The sequence below is a fragment of the Eretmochelys imbricata genome, chromosome 16 (assembly GCF_965152235.1).
Source record: "Eretmochelys imbricata isolate rEreImb1 chromosome 16, rEreImb1.hap1, whole genome shotgun sequence".
NCBI lineage: Eukaryota > Metazoa > Chordata > Testudines > Cheloniidae > Eretmochelys > Eretmochelys imbricata.
This window is the reverse complement of record NC_135587.1, coordinates 3,256,917-3,271,997: the sequence shown is the minus strand read 5'-3', so window position 1 is coordinate 3,271,997 and position 15,081 is coordinate 3,256,917.

Below are 15,081 nucleotides of genomic sequence, written 5' to 3'. Positions count from 1 at the left end.
AGACTCCAAAGAATCAGAAAGAGGCCACGTAGAAGCAAGGAAGACGTTGCATGAAGTAATGCAGCATTCAAGTAATGAAAATTGAAAAGTGCAGGAGTGGCGGGACAGTGAAAGGAGGATCCGCCAGCAGAATGAGGAGCTCCGGCACAAAAGCGTGGTGCTCCGGCAGCAAAGCCCGGATCGGCTGATAAGCATCATGGAGCGCCAAGTGGACTCTATCCAGGCACTCTTAGCCATGCAGGTGGAGCACTACCGTTCCCGCACCCCAAGAAGCTCTTGTCCCAAAACTCTTTCCCTTGTGCCCCCTTGTCACCTCCAACCCATTTTCCCCAACATCTGGGTTCTTACTGCCACCAGCTGCCTCCAACACCTGTAGCTTTACCACCTAGCCCTGAAAACTACAACCCTTACCCACTGCACTGAGCCCCCATCACCATGCAGTACAGCCACCCTGAAGTGCAGCACTCATTGCACAGCACTCCAGACAGGAAGGCGGAGTATGATAACAGGACATGCGCAAATCTGTGATTGTCGCATTCCCCACCCCACCCCCTTGCCATTTCTGTTTCCCAAGCAGTTGTGTTTCTTTTCAATAAATGAATTTTCTTTTCAATAAATGGATTTTTTGGCTTTGAAAACATTCTTTATTACTGCATAAAGTAAAAGATACCTTAGCCCAGGAAAGAAACAGGCACTGCAAGTCAGCGAAGCAAACATAGATTCCTACTAACATTGGAACCACTGCACTTCACTCCTGTGCAGGGCACCAGACATTACTGGTGGCTTTCAGCCTCAAATTGCTCCCTCAAGGCATCCCTAATCCTTGCAGCCCTGTACTGGACTCCTCTAATAGCCCTGCTCTCTGGCTGTTCAAATTCAGCCTCCAGGTGTTGAACCTCCGAATTCCATGCCTGAGTGAATTGTTCACCCTTCGCTTCACAAATGTTATGGAGGGTACAGCACGTGGATATAAGCACGGGGATGCTGTCATCGGCCATGTCCAGCTTCCCATACAGAGAGTGCCAGCGGCCCTTTAAACTGCCAAAAGCATACTCCACAGTCATTCAGCACCAGCTAAGCCTGTTGTTGAACCACTCCTTGCTGCTGTCAAATCTCCCTGTGTAGGGTTTCATGAGCCAGAGCATTAAAGCGGGGTAAGCGGGGTCTCCAAGGATCACAATGGGCATTTCGACTTCCCCTATGGTGATCTTCTGATCTGGGAAAAAAAGTCCCGGCTTGCAGCTTCCTGAACAGGCCAGTGTTCCGAAAGATGTGTGCGTCATGCATCTTTCCTGGCCAGCCTGTGTTAATGTCAATGAAACGCCCACTGTCATCCACAAGTGCCTGGAAAACTCTTCTGATTAACGTACTCAGAGGCTAGATGGGCTGGTGCCAGAATTGGAATAAGTGTGCCATCTATTGCCTCTCTGCAGTTACGGAACCCCATTTGTGCAAAGCCATCCACAATGTCATGCATGTTACGCAGAGTCATGGTTCTTCTGAGCAGGATGCAATTAATGGCCCTGCAAACGTGCATCAACATGATTACAACAGTCGACTGTTCCACTCCAAACTGGTTAGCGACTGATTGGTAGCTGTCTGGAGTTGCCAGCTTCCAGATTGCAATAGCCACCTGCTTCTCCACCATTAGGGCAGCTCTCAATCTTGTGTCCTTGTGCCACAGAGTGGGATCGAGCTCCTCACACAGTCCCATGAAAGTGGCTTTTCTCATCAGAAAGTTCTGTAGCCACTGCTCGTCATCCCAGACTTGCATGACGATGTGATCCCACCACTCAGGGCTTGTTTACCGAGCAAAAGCAGCTTTCCACGGTGGTGAGCATGTCCATGAATGCCACAAGCAAACTTGTGTCATATGCATTACTCGAGTTAATATCATCATTGGAGCCCTCACTGTCACTTTGGATCATAAGGAGTAACTCGACTGCCAAACGTGACATACTGGCGAGACTCATCAGCATACTCCTCAGCAGTTCGGGCTCCATTCCTGCAGACTGAAAGGGAAGACAGAGTGTGCAGCACAAAAAAAGTTGAAAGATGGTGCCAAATATGGACGGCAGCACAGGGATTGCTGGGATGTGAACCGATGCATCACGGGGCGTTGGGACAGGACCCAGAATGCCCTGCCCCCTTCCCACAAGCCACAGTGCCAGAATGGGAAGAGGTGCTCTGTGGGATAGCTGCCCATAATGCACTGCTTCCAATGCCGCTGCAAGTGCTGCAAATGTGGCCATGCCAGTGCGCTTGTTCCTGTCAGTGTGGACAGACTGCAGCGCTTTCCCTACTGTGCTCTCCGACGGTGGGTTTAACTCAAAGCGCTCTACATCTGCAAGTGTAGCCATACCCTAATTCACACCTCTGAGTGACGTAAATTGTACTGACATAAGCTGTAGTGTAGACAGAGCCTAAAGCACATTCCATGCTGGAGCCTTATCAGGATGAAATCCCGGCTGTTAGGAAGGACTAGGGCTGGTCGGAAAATAAATATTTTCCGTGATAAATTCGGAAAGAATTTCTCCCTCATCCACTTTTTTTTGTTTGTTTCTTTTGGGGTTTTTTTGGTGAAAGCAAAATTAAAATGTGTTTTTTTGGATCCACTCCATCACTCCCCAGGATTTTTATAGCTCTTACTCCTGGGGGAATTCTGCACCAAAAAATCCAAACTTTTGCAAATGTCTGTATATTTTATTTGTCAAAATAATACAATATAATCATACCAGTTTCACTTATTTTGTTGATTTATTTAAACTACCATACAGAAAAAAAAATCACAATAACTGTTCAGCATTTCCTAAACACATGAAAGTTAAGTTACAAATACTTGTAACCAAGACCCTGCATTCCAGTTATAATCCTGGATTTTCATTTAAATTACATTACTTTTATTTTGGGGTTTGGTGTTCTGTAAAGTAGACTGTCACTTTAAATTTCTCAGACTTTCACACATGGAAGTCATACAGTTTTGCTAATCGTTGTCCTACATTTTGTTTAAATGGATAAGTAAAATAGATCCTGATCTGTAATCTAACCCCGTTGTGCCTCTCTGGCACAGGAAAAAAAGCAAGAAAGCACATAGGGCACGTCTACACTGGCAGAGTGAGAGCACCGGCAGGTACAGCGCCGCTCAGAGAGCGCTGAAGGGAAACCGCCGTGGTGTGTTCACCCTGTCAGCTGCCTGCACAATAGCGTGTTCACACTTTCGGCACTTGCAGTGGTATTCGGAGCGGTGCACTCTGGGCAGCTGTCCCACAGAGCACCTCCTCCTCTTCTGCTGCTAAGACTTGTGGGAAGGCAGAGGGGGTCACGGGACATCCTGGGTCCTGTCCCAATGCCCCATGATGCATTGCTTCACACCCCAGAAACCCTTGTGCTTCCGTCTGCATTTGGCGCCATCTCTCAACGGTTTGTGTACTGCGCGCCCTGCCTCCTCGGGCTGCAGGAATGGATCCCGAGCTGCTGACCAGGATGCTGCTCGCTCCGACCAGCACGTCATGAGTGGCCGTGGAGTTATTCCTTAAGCTACAAAAGGCTTGTCTACACTTCCAAGTTTTGTCATCAAAAGCTGGCGATAGCGTATAGCGTACACACTGCAAGGTCACTTTTTTGAGGAAAAAACCCTAGTTTTGGCAGCAAAAAACTTCCACCCCAGCGAGAGACTTTTGTCTTTTCCCCTCCCTTTATTGTCGACAAACAGCCAGTGTAAACACCACAGTTTGACCCCCGATTTTATTGGCCTCCAGAAAGTATCCCACAATTCCCCTGCTGCCGCTCTGGTCAGCAGTTTGAACTCTGCTGCCATGCAGCCAACCCGCCCCTTCCCCTTGCAAGTCCCAGGACTTTTAAATCTCATTTCCTGTTTGTTGGCTTCCCAGAGGAGCTTCCCAGGAGAGCATGGCTGGCTATTACCCCAAACTCGCTCCCATTTGGACCACCACTGAGTTGTTGGATCTGATCACTATGTGGGGAGAGGAGTCTGTTCAGTTGCAGCTGCGAGTGACCCATAGGAATCAGGACACATATGGGCAGATTTCTCGAGGCTTGTGTGAAAAGGGCTGTGATCAGGACACGCAGCAGTGCAGAACGAAGATAAAGGAGCTGAGGCAGGCCTACCATAAGGCAAGGGAGGCGAACCATCACTCCAGTGGTGCACCTAAGACTTGCCGCTTCTGTAAGGAGCTGCATGCTATCATAGAATCACAGAATCATAGACTATCAGGGTTGGAAGGGACCTCATGAGGTCATCTAGTCCAACCCCCTGCTCAAAGCAGGACCAGTCCCCAACTAAATCATCCCACCCAGGGCTTTGTCAAGCCTGACCTTAAAAACCTCAAAGGAAGGAGATTCCACCACCACCCTAGGTAACACATTCCAGTATTTCACCACCCTCCTAGGGAAAAAGTTTTTCCTAATATCCAACCGAAACCTCCCCCACTGCAACTTGAGACCATTGCTCCTTGTTCTGTCATCAGCTACCACTGAGAACAGTCTAGATCCATCCTCTTTGGAACCCCCTTTCAGGTAGTTGAAAGCAGCTATCAAATCCCCCCTCATTCTTCTCTTCCGCAGACTAAACAATCCCAGTTCCCTCAGCCTTTCCTCAGAAGTCATGTGTTCTAGACCCCTAATCATTTTTGTTGCCCTCCGCTGGACTCTTTCCAATTTTTCCACATCCTTCTTGTAGTGTGGGGCCCAAAACTGGACACAGTACTCCAGATGAGGCCTCACCAATGTTGAATAAAGGGGAACGATCACGTCCCTCGATCTGCTCGCTATGCCCCTACTTATACATCCCAAAATGCCATTGGCCTTCTTGGCAACAAGGGCACACTGTTGACTCATATCCAGCTTCTCGTCCACTGTAACCCCTAGGTCCTGCGTGTCCTGCTCACAGCCCTTTTCACACAAGCCTTGAGAAATTTGCCCCATATGTGTCCTGATTCCTACGGGTCACTCGCAGCTGCAACTGAACAGACTCCTCTCCCCATATGGGTGGAGAGATAGCTCAGTGGTTTGCACTTTGGCCTGCTAAACCCAGGGTTGTGAGTTCAATCCTTGAGGGGGCCATTTAGGGATCTGGGGCAAAAACTGGGGATTGGCCCTGCTTTGAGCAGGGGCTTGGAATAGATGACCTCCTGAGGTCCCTTCCAACCCTGATATTCTATGATTCCTTTTCTGGAGAACTGCTGCCGAGCCATTCGGTCCCTAGTCTGTAGCGGTGCATGGGGTTCTTCCGTCCTAAGTGCAGGACTCTGCACTTGTCCTTGTTGAACCTCATCAGATTTCTTTTGGCCCAATCCTATAATTTGTCTAGGGCTCTCTGTATCCTATCCCTACCCTCTAGCGTATCTACCTCTCCTCCCAGTTTAGTGTCATCTGCAAACTTGCTGAGGGTGCAATCCACGCCATCCTCCAGATCATTTATGAAGATATTGAACAAAACCGGCCCCAGGACCGACCCTTGGGGCACTCCACTTGATACCGGCTGCCAACTAGACATGGAGCACTTGATCACTACCGGTTGAGCCCGACAATCTAGCCAACTTTCTATCCACCTTATAGTGCATTCATCCAGCCCATACTTCTTTAACTTCCTGGCAAGAATACTGTGGGAGACCGTGTCAAAAGCTTTGCTAAAGTCAAGGAACAACACGTCCACCACTTTCCCCTCATCCACAGAGCCAGTTATCTCATCATAGAAGGCAATTAGATTAGTCAGGCATGACTTTCCCTTGGTGAATCCATGCTGACTCTTCCTGATCACTTTGCTCTCCTCTAAGTGCTTCAGAATTGATTCCTTGAGGACCTGCTCCATGATTTTTTCAGGGACTGAGGTGAGGCTGACTGGCCTGTAGTTCCCAGGATCCTCCTTCTTCCCTTTTTTAAAGATGGGCACTACATTAGCCTTTTTCCAGTCATCTGGGACTTCCCCCGATCGCCATGAGTTTTCAAAGATAATGGCCAATGGCTCTGCAATCACATCCGCCGACTCCTTTAGCACTCTCGGATGCAGCGCATCCGGCCCCATGGACTTGTGCTCGTCCAGCTTTTCTAAATAGTCCCAAACCACTTCTTTCTCCACAGAGGGCTGGTCACCTCCTCCCCATGCTGTGCCGCCCAGTGCAGCAGTCTGGGAGCTGACCTTGTTCATGAAGACAGAGGCAAAAAAAGCATTGAGTACATTAGCTTTTTCCACATCCTCTGTCACTAGGTTGCCTCCATCATTCAGTAAGGGGCCCACACTTTCCTTGGCTTTCTTCTTGTTGCCAACATACCTGAAGAAACCCTTCTTGTTACTCTTAACATCTCTTGCTAGCTGCAACTCCAGGTGTGATTTCGCCTTCCTGATTTCACTCCTGCATCCCCGAGCAATATTTTTATACTCTTCCCTGGTCATTTGTCCAATCTTCCACTTCTTGTAAGCTTCTTTTTTGTGCTCACGATCAGCAAGGATTTCACTGTTAAGCCAAGCTGGTCGCCTGCCATATTTACTATTCTTTCTACACATCGGGATGGTTTGACCCTGAAACCTCAATAAGGATTCTTTAAAATACAGCCAGCTCTCCTGGACTCCTTTCCCCCTCATGTTATTCTCCCAGGGGATCCTGCCCATCAGTTCCCTGAGGGAGTCAAAGTCTGCTTTTCTGAAGTCCAGGGTCCGTATTCTGCTGCTCTCCTTTCTTCCCTGTGTCAGAATCCTGAACTCGACCATCTCATGGTCACTGCCTCCCAGGTTCCCATCCACTTTAGCTTCCCCTACTAATTCTTCCCGGTTTGTGAGCAGCAGGTCATGAAGAGCTCTGCCCCTAGTTGGTTCCTCCAGCACTTGCACCAGGAAATTGTCCCATACCCTTTCCAAAAACTTCCCGGATTGTCTGTGCACCGCTGTATTGCTCTCCCAGCAGATATCAGGGTGATTGAAGTCTCCCATGAGAACCCGGGCCTGCGATCTAGTAACTTCCGTGAGTTGCCTGAAGAAAGCCTCATCCACCTCATCCCCCTGGTCCGGTGGTCTATAGCAGACTCCCACCACGACATCACCCTTGTTGCTCACACTTCTAAACTTAATCCAGAGACACTCAGGTTTTTCTGCAGTTTCATACTTGAGCTCTGAGCAGTCATACTGCTCTCTTACATACAGTGCAACTCCCCCACCTTTTCTGCCCTGCCTGTCCTTCCTGAACAGTTTATATCCATCCCTGACAGTACTCTAGTCGTGTGAGTTATCCCACCAAGTCTCTGTTATTCCAGTCACATCATAATTCCTTGACTGTGCCAGGACTTCCAGTTCTCCCTGCTTGTTTCCCAGGCTTCTTGCATTTGTGTATAGGCACTTGAGATAACTTGGTGATTGTCCCTCGTTCTCAGTATGAGGCAGGACCCCTGCCCTCTCGCGCGCTCCTGCTTGTGCTTCCTCCCGGTATCCCACTTCCCCACTTACCTCAGGGCTTTGGTCTCGTTCCCCTGGTGAACCTAGTTTAAAGCCCTCCTCACTAGGTTAGCCAGCCTGCTTGCGAAGATGCTCTTCCCTCTCTTCGTTAGGTGGAGCCCGTCTCTGCCTAGCAGTCCTCCTTCTTGGAACACCATCCCATGGTCGAAGAATCCAAAGCCTTCTCTCTGACACCACCTGCATAGCCATTTGTTGACTTCCACGATTCGACGGTCTCTGCCCCGGCCTTTTCCTTCCACGGGGAGGATGGATGAGAAGACCACTTGCACCTCAAACTCCTTTATCCTTCTTCCCAGAGCCACGTAGTCTGCAGTGATCCGGTCAAGGTCATTCTTGGCAGTATTGTTGGTGCCCACGTGGAGAAGCAGGAAGGGGTAGCGATCCTCGGTGGTGACCCCACCTCCATCGCCGATAGCCCCATGGATACTTCACAGGCTGATGAAAGAGGGGGGAACCTGGAGGCTGAAATTGTGGATGAAGAAGTCGAGCTAGAAGAGGCTGTGTTGCTCCCAGCGGGGTCGTCCAATAGGGCATGGAGCCAGGAACTTTTCTCAACTCCCGAAGCGCTTAATGGGGAGCAGGAAGCAGAAGAGACTGCAGGTAAGTTGCTGAGGCTTGTGTAGGGACTTGAAAAGTGGGAGGCAGGTAGTGTGTAGCTAATCTGCATGGCCAAGCAGGGTGTCGATGGACATCGAGACCTGCAGGGAATCCTCCAGAGGCTCTGGAAAGTTTCCAAGAGGTCAATCCTCTGCCATAGATTCCAAGGGATTGCAGCCTTGTTAGGTCCCCCATTCTTGGAAATTGTACCATGCCATTTAGCAATCACTGGAGCTGGGACCCAAGCATCACATAGCTGAGCTGCATATAGACTGGGGTGAAAGCCGGAAGCATTCAGAAACTGAGCCCTGATTTCCGTAGTCACTCTCATCAGCGAGATGTTGGCCACCTGTGCAAAATTGTGGGATAATTTTATGAGTTCTCTGCAAAGCTCCCCTGCAACCCAAGACCTTTTTGTCCATACGCACAACTGCCTTCCCCCACTCCTGAAACTCACCATGATTGGGGTGCTCACGGAGCTGTGTGCCTGCCTAGAGTCTCAGAGAGACAGTGATTTCTACGAGCAAAATGCTCTTTTTACTAAAATGTTTCAATTGTTTGCCGGAATGTAACAATCCCTCTTCTGTTCAGCACTGACCTTGAAGAACACACCACACACCCCGCGGACCGGCTACGACAGATAAGAAGAAACCTGAGGTGCAGCAAAGAGGAGATGTTCTGTGAGGTGCTGCAGCGCGATGAGAGACAGACCAGGGCATGGAAAGTGCTGCAAAGCCGAAAGGCAGGCGGATGATACAAGTGTTGGAGGATCAGACTGGGATGCTCACGTCCCTGATCCAGCTGCAGACTGAGCACATCTGTGGTCGACCTCCACTGCAGCACGTGCAGATGCACAAGTCTTTGCCAACCCCCCCGCCCCACGCCCACACATTCCTTTTCACTCCACAGCCCTCCTGGGTTTCCCCATCGCTCCACCCCCTCTCACGGCTTGGACAACGATGGCTGGAGCTACACCCAGTTGTGAGGTTTTACCCTTTTTCACAATAAATAACGGCTAAGGTATTTAATGGTACAGCATTTTTAGTCTGTGTTCCACAAAAGCGTATAGCAATGAATCCACTCTCAGCTACAGGCTCCGAAAGCATTGTGTTGCATGGATCTTGGGCCCCAAAATTGTACATAGATGCAACAGGGAAGCAACTCCAAAGCAAACATGTGTTACTGCCCCGCATTGTCAAAGTGGTTCGTCAGAGTCTCTCTGATGTTAATAGCAGCCCCTGGGCTCCTCTGACAGCCCTAGCATCTGGCTGTTCAAACTGTGCAGCCAAGCACTCTGCCTCAGTGCTCCACACCCGAGCAAACATTTCACCCTTAGATTCACACAGATTATGCAAAGTGCAGCCTGCGGCTATGACCACATATTATCCTCGGTAAGGTCTAGCCTGCCATTGAGACACCTCCAGCGAGCTTTCAAACAGCCAAAGGCACATTCGACTACCATGAGGCACCTGCTCAGCCTGTTGTTAAAAAGCTCCTTGCTGCTGGCCTGGTGCCCTGTGTACGGTTTCATGAGCCAGGGCTGTACGGGGTAAGCTGGGTCTCCCAGGGTTACTATGGGCATTTCCACATCCCACACTGTGATCTTGTGGTCTGGAAAGAAGGTCCCTGCCTGCAGCTCTCTGTACAGGCCACTGTTCCTGAAGATGCGTGCGTCATGCACCTTTCCGGATCAGCCTGCACTGATGTCTGTGAAATGCCCCTGGTGATCCACAAGAGCCTGCAACACCATGGAGAAGTATCCCTTCCTATTGATGTATTCAGAGGCAAGGTGGTCCAGCGCTAAAATTGGAACGTGTGAGCCATCAATCGCCCCGCCACAGTTAGGGAAACCCATCTCTGCAAAGCCAGCCACTATTTCATGCACATTTCCCAGAGCCACGGTCCTATGCAGCAGGATGCGATTTATTGCCCTGCACACTTGAAGTAATACAGCCCCAACAGTGGACTTTCCCACTCTAAACTGATTTGTGACTGACCGGTAGCAGTCTGGATTCGCCAGCTTCCACACAGCGATTGCAACACGCTTCTCTACCGGAAGGGCAGCTCTCAATCTGATGTCCTCACACCGCATGTCGGGGCCAGCTCAGCACATAGCTCCAGGAAGGTTGCTTTAAGCATCCTAAAGTTCTGTACCCACTTGTTGTCATCCCACACCTGCATGACAATGCGATCCTACCAACAGTGCTTGTTTCCCTAGCCCAAAAGTGACGCGCTACCGTATGCAGCTGCTCTGTGAATGCACAAAGCACTGACAAATCGCTGCCGTCCATATCACACTTGGGTGCCTATAATTCATCCTCTGTTAACTTTGCGAGTAACGCTGCGAGTACCTGTGCTGCCACGTGCGATGTCCTCACCACAGCTAACGGCGCATAGCAGAGAAGTGCGGGATCCAGCCTCTCTCACTGCAGATGCTGGCGCGCACTACAAAAGAATGAGTTGGAAAAACGGCGCAAAAGGAAGCCAGAGACCTTTGGAGGGGTGGGACACAAAACAGTGCATGATGGTACATTTTGCACATCCCAGGATGTGCCGCTCTCCGTTTCTGCATTCCCACAACACCTAGCGACGGGTGGTGTCGCCAGGCACTGTGGAATACATACCCTCAAGTCCATTGCTCTTGCAGTAGACAAAGGTGCCCTGAACGTGGACACGATCCTTCGACAGAGGGAGCAAATGTAGACACGCTTTGGAGACTTTGTTTTTGTTGATTCTTCCCTGTCGACATTAGTTTAATCGACAAAGCTTGCCAGTGCAGACAAGTCTAAAGACAAGAGGAGTGTGACATTGATCTCATCAAGCATACTAGTGACAACACGAGATTACTTGTGGCATTCATGGAGGTGCTGACCACAGTGAAACGCCGCTTTTGGGCTCGGGAAACAAGCACTGAGTGGTGGGATCACATCATGATGCACGTCTGGGATGACGAGCAATGGCTGCAGAACTTTCGGATGAGGAAAGCCACATTCATGGGACTGTGTGATGAGCTCACCCCAGCCCTGCGGTGCAAGAACAGGAGAATGAGAGCTGCCCTCCTGTTGGAGAAGCGCATGGCCATTGCACTGTGGAAGCTGGCTACCCCAGACTGCTACCGATCGGTCGCTAACCAGTTCAGAGTGGGAAAGTTGACCGTTGGACTTGTGTTGATGGAAGTGTGCAGGGCCATTTATCACATCCTGCTCCAAAAGACCATGATTCTGGGCAACCTGGGTGACATTGTTGATGGCTTTGAACAAATGGATTTCCCTAACTGTGGAGGGGCAATAGATGGCATGCATATTCCAATTCTGGTACCAGACCACCTAACCATCGAGTACATTAATCGCAAGGGGTATTTCTCAATGGTTCTCCAGGCGCTTGTGGATCACCGGGGGTGTTTCACGGACATTAACGCAGGCTGGTCTGGAAAGATGCACGACGCATGCATCTTTTGGAGTACTGGCATGTTCATGAAGCCGCAAGCAGGGACTTTCTTCCTGGACCAGAAGATCACTGTAGGGGAAGTCGAAATTCCCATTGTGATCCTGGGAGACCCTGCCTGCCCCTTAATGCCGTGGCTTATGAAGCCATACACGGGGCAACTTGACAGCAATAGGGAGTGGTTCAACAACAGGCTGAACAAGTGCAGAATGACTGTGGAGTGTGCTTTTGGCCATTTAAAAGCCCGCTGGTGATGCCTCTATGGGAAGCTGTACCTGGCTGATGACAATATTCCTGTGCTTATAGCCGTGTGCTGTACGCGCCATAATATTTGTGAAGGGAAGGGTGAAAGCTTCACTTAGGGCTGGACCACAGAGACTCAGCACCTGGAGGCTGAGTTTGAACCGCCGGAGACCAGGGCTATTAGAGGGATACAGTGCAGGGCCATAAGGATCAGGATTGCCTTGAGGCAGCAATTGGAAGCTGAAAGCCACTAATATTTGTTGCTATGCTCAGGAATGCAGTGCTTGTAATGCTGGCAGGTGATTGGTGCAGATGATGCAATATGTGGGTTTAACATAATTGTCTGTTGCTTTGAGGGCTCTGTTTGCTTCCAATTAATAGAATAAAGATCGTTTTCAAACCAACACAATTCTTTTATTAAAAGACAAGAACCGGAGGAAAGAGTCAAACCAAAAAACCATCAGCAGTGAGGGGATGGGGAAGGGAAGGTCCCAGGAGGAGGAGGGGTCCCAGGATGACTAAAGATTTGTGTAAGTCCAGGGATCAGATCCAACCTTCTCCTTTGGAGTACAATGCAGCAGGTACTGTACTTCAGCAGGGCCAAACTGCAGAGGATGGGTGTTCAGTGCAGTGGGAGTCTGCAGGGCTGGACTGTGATGGGGCAGGAGTGGAATGCAGCGGGTACAGACTGGAGCCAGGCGGTTGATAAGGACGTGTTGGCGGTGTCTCGGGGGAGCATGGAAAAGAGTTTTGCGACAGCGGCTGCAGAGGAGGGTGGGTGTGGAGCTGCTCAGTTTGAAGAGCTAGTATTGCCTGAAGCGTCTCTGCATGGCGCTCCATAACCTTTAAGAGCTGCTCTGTGGCTTCATTCTGGCGTGCCGTGTTCTCCTTTCAGTCCCTCTTCTCGCTGTCCCGCCACTCCTTCATTTCCTGCTTCTCGGCAGCGGAGTGCATCATAACGTCACGCAGAAAGTCCTCCTTAGTTCTTCTTGGCTTCTTTCTAATTCTGTGCAGCTGTTCAGCTGCCGATAACAAAGAGGGAGGCTGGGCTCCCAAGGTCATCTCTGTGAAGTTTAAACACAACATTTTACAGAAGCAGTATTGTTTGCAACACAGACAACACTGATTCAGTGCTTTAAAACACAGCCGGTACTCACACATCTGTCACTAACTGGCTGACCCCAGGCAAGCACACATAAGCCACAAGACCCGCAAAATGGTGAGTAGTCACAGGGGAGGGTAAATCACTCTTCCCGGACCCTGCTGTACACCGGGCACGTGGCTCTTGGGGAAAGCCAGCAAGAAGGGGGTGGGGGGGGGGATAATCATTCCTGTCCCCATTTTCCACAGGATGTGATCATTATGGAAGATATCTCACTCCTGGGGGTAAGCAGGGACTCAAGGGAGGGTCTTCTACAAGCCTGGTGGCTTTTGCCCTGGCCCCTATGTGGCTAGCCTGTGTGCACAGTGGCACGGGAAAATTACCGTTAATGGGGCAAGAAACAAAACAGCTCTGCTGAAGAAAATGCGGCAGCAGATTGCCCAGTATCTCCGCAAGAGTTTCCTGGAGATCTCTGAGGGAGATTCCCGTAAAGTGAGGCATGCGGTGGGAGACAAGCCTGCTTTCTGCAACCCTTCTGCCCTCCTGCTTCAACTCACTTCAGCAATTCCCAAAATCAGATCCACTTATCAGGTCCCTCCTCTCCTTTTTGCACTTTGCCAGGCTCTGACAGCTGTGACTGGCTAACCTCCTTCGGGATAGAAAAACGTTCCTGGCTGCATGCATCTCTGACCTCCAAGTAGTCCTCTGCCTCTGGGTCCCCCTTCCACTCCACATCCTCATCCAAGATTTCCTCCTCCTGGCTTGGTCCACTACCAACTGGCACATGAACCACTGAAGTATCCACAGTGGCCTTTGCAGTGAAGTTGCGGTCGCCGCCAGGTATCACATCCAGCTCTTTGTAGAGCCGGCAGCTCCGCGTGGGTGCAGCTCCGGAGCGATGGTTTGCCTCCCGCGCCTTGTGGTAGGCGTTCCGCAGCTCCTTCACTTTGACCCTGTGCTGCAATGTGTCCCGGTCATGGCCCCTTTCTGTCATGCATCGTGAAGTCTGTCAGTAAGTATCCTAATTCCTACGGCTGGTGCGCAGCTGGGACTGGACAGCCTCCTCTCCCCAAATGCCGATGAGGTCCAGCAGCTCGGCTCTGCTCCACGCGGGGGTTCACCTGGTGCGTGGAGCAGGCCTGGCCACCTGGACGATGCGCTGAGACCACTGCACGCGTCACCGAGCAGACAGGATGGGGCCTTTCAAAATTCCCAAGGAAAGTCCAGGGTGGACCTGATGGTTGGTCACCTGAGGACAGGGCAGTGGAGTTCAAACCGATGACCAGAGAGGCGAGAACAGGCATTGTGGGGCACCTCCCGGAGGCCAATCGCAGCGCTGTCATTGACCAGGGTGTCTACACTGGCCCTGCAGCACCGTACCCCGGGCGCAGGAAGCTCGACGCCGCTCGTCGGGATGGGTTTTTTACAGCGCGACAATTGCGCAGTTTCTGTGCACTCAGTGGCTTGGCAGTGCGCACACCTCGAGAGTTACAGCGCAGAACGCTGCTTTACTGCCCAGAAACTTCCCAGTGTAGACAGGACCATAGACCTTCCTAGCTGAGGATTCTGTTACTGTCATTTACAATAATGCTCCTTTACACCATTCTGGCAAGGTAAAGGAGCCTTAATTGACTAAGAATGGGAACAATTAACTAACAATGGGAACCTTAGCAGCCTGCCTGTTCAGTTGTTACATTTCTGCTTTGCCTCAGGGACAGAGCCTGCTTCACACTGCCCTAGGCCTCCAAGCCTGGGATGCAGCAACAGTGAGGAGAGAGACAGGTGCGTCTTTCTCACTCATTTGCACACAGGCAGGTGCCCAGCCCCACCCCCTTATCCTCTCTCCACAGACCCACTTGCACACGCCTAGACTCCCTCCCCCTGCCCGCTCCAAGGTGATCTGCAGTCTCTGCTGCCAGCTGCTCCCAGCGGATGCGCCCGGGCTGCTGTGGAAGAGGCGTGTGTACCCCACAGATTTCTTTGCTCCCCTATTTTTCTGCAGGGGAGCCAATAAATCTGCAGAAGATCTGAATTCTGCGCTCCCCAGAGGGCACAGAATTCCCCCAGGAGTAACCTCCCCCCTCCTTTTTTCCCTGGGGTGAAGAGGGGTGAGGAGAAGGGAAATCCAGGAAACTGAAATTGTTAAAATTCAATTTTTAAAAAAAATTGTTTAATTTTGATGAAAACTAGAAAATTTTAGAAAAACAGAAAAATTTCCAACAAAAATGTT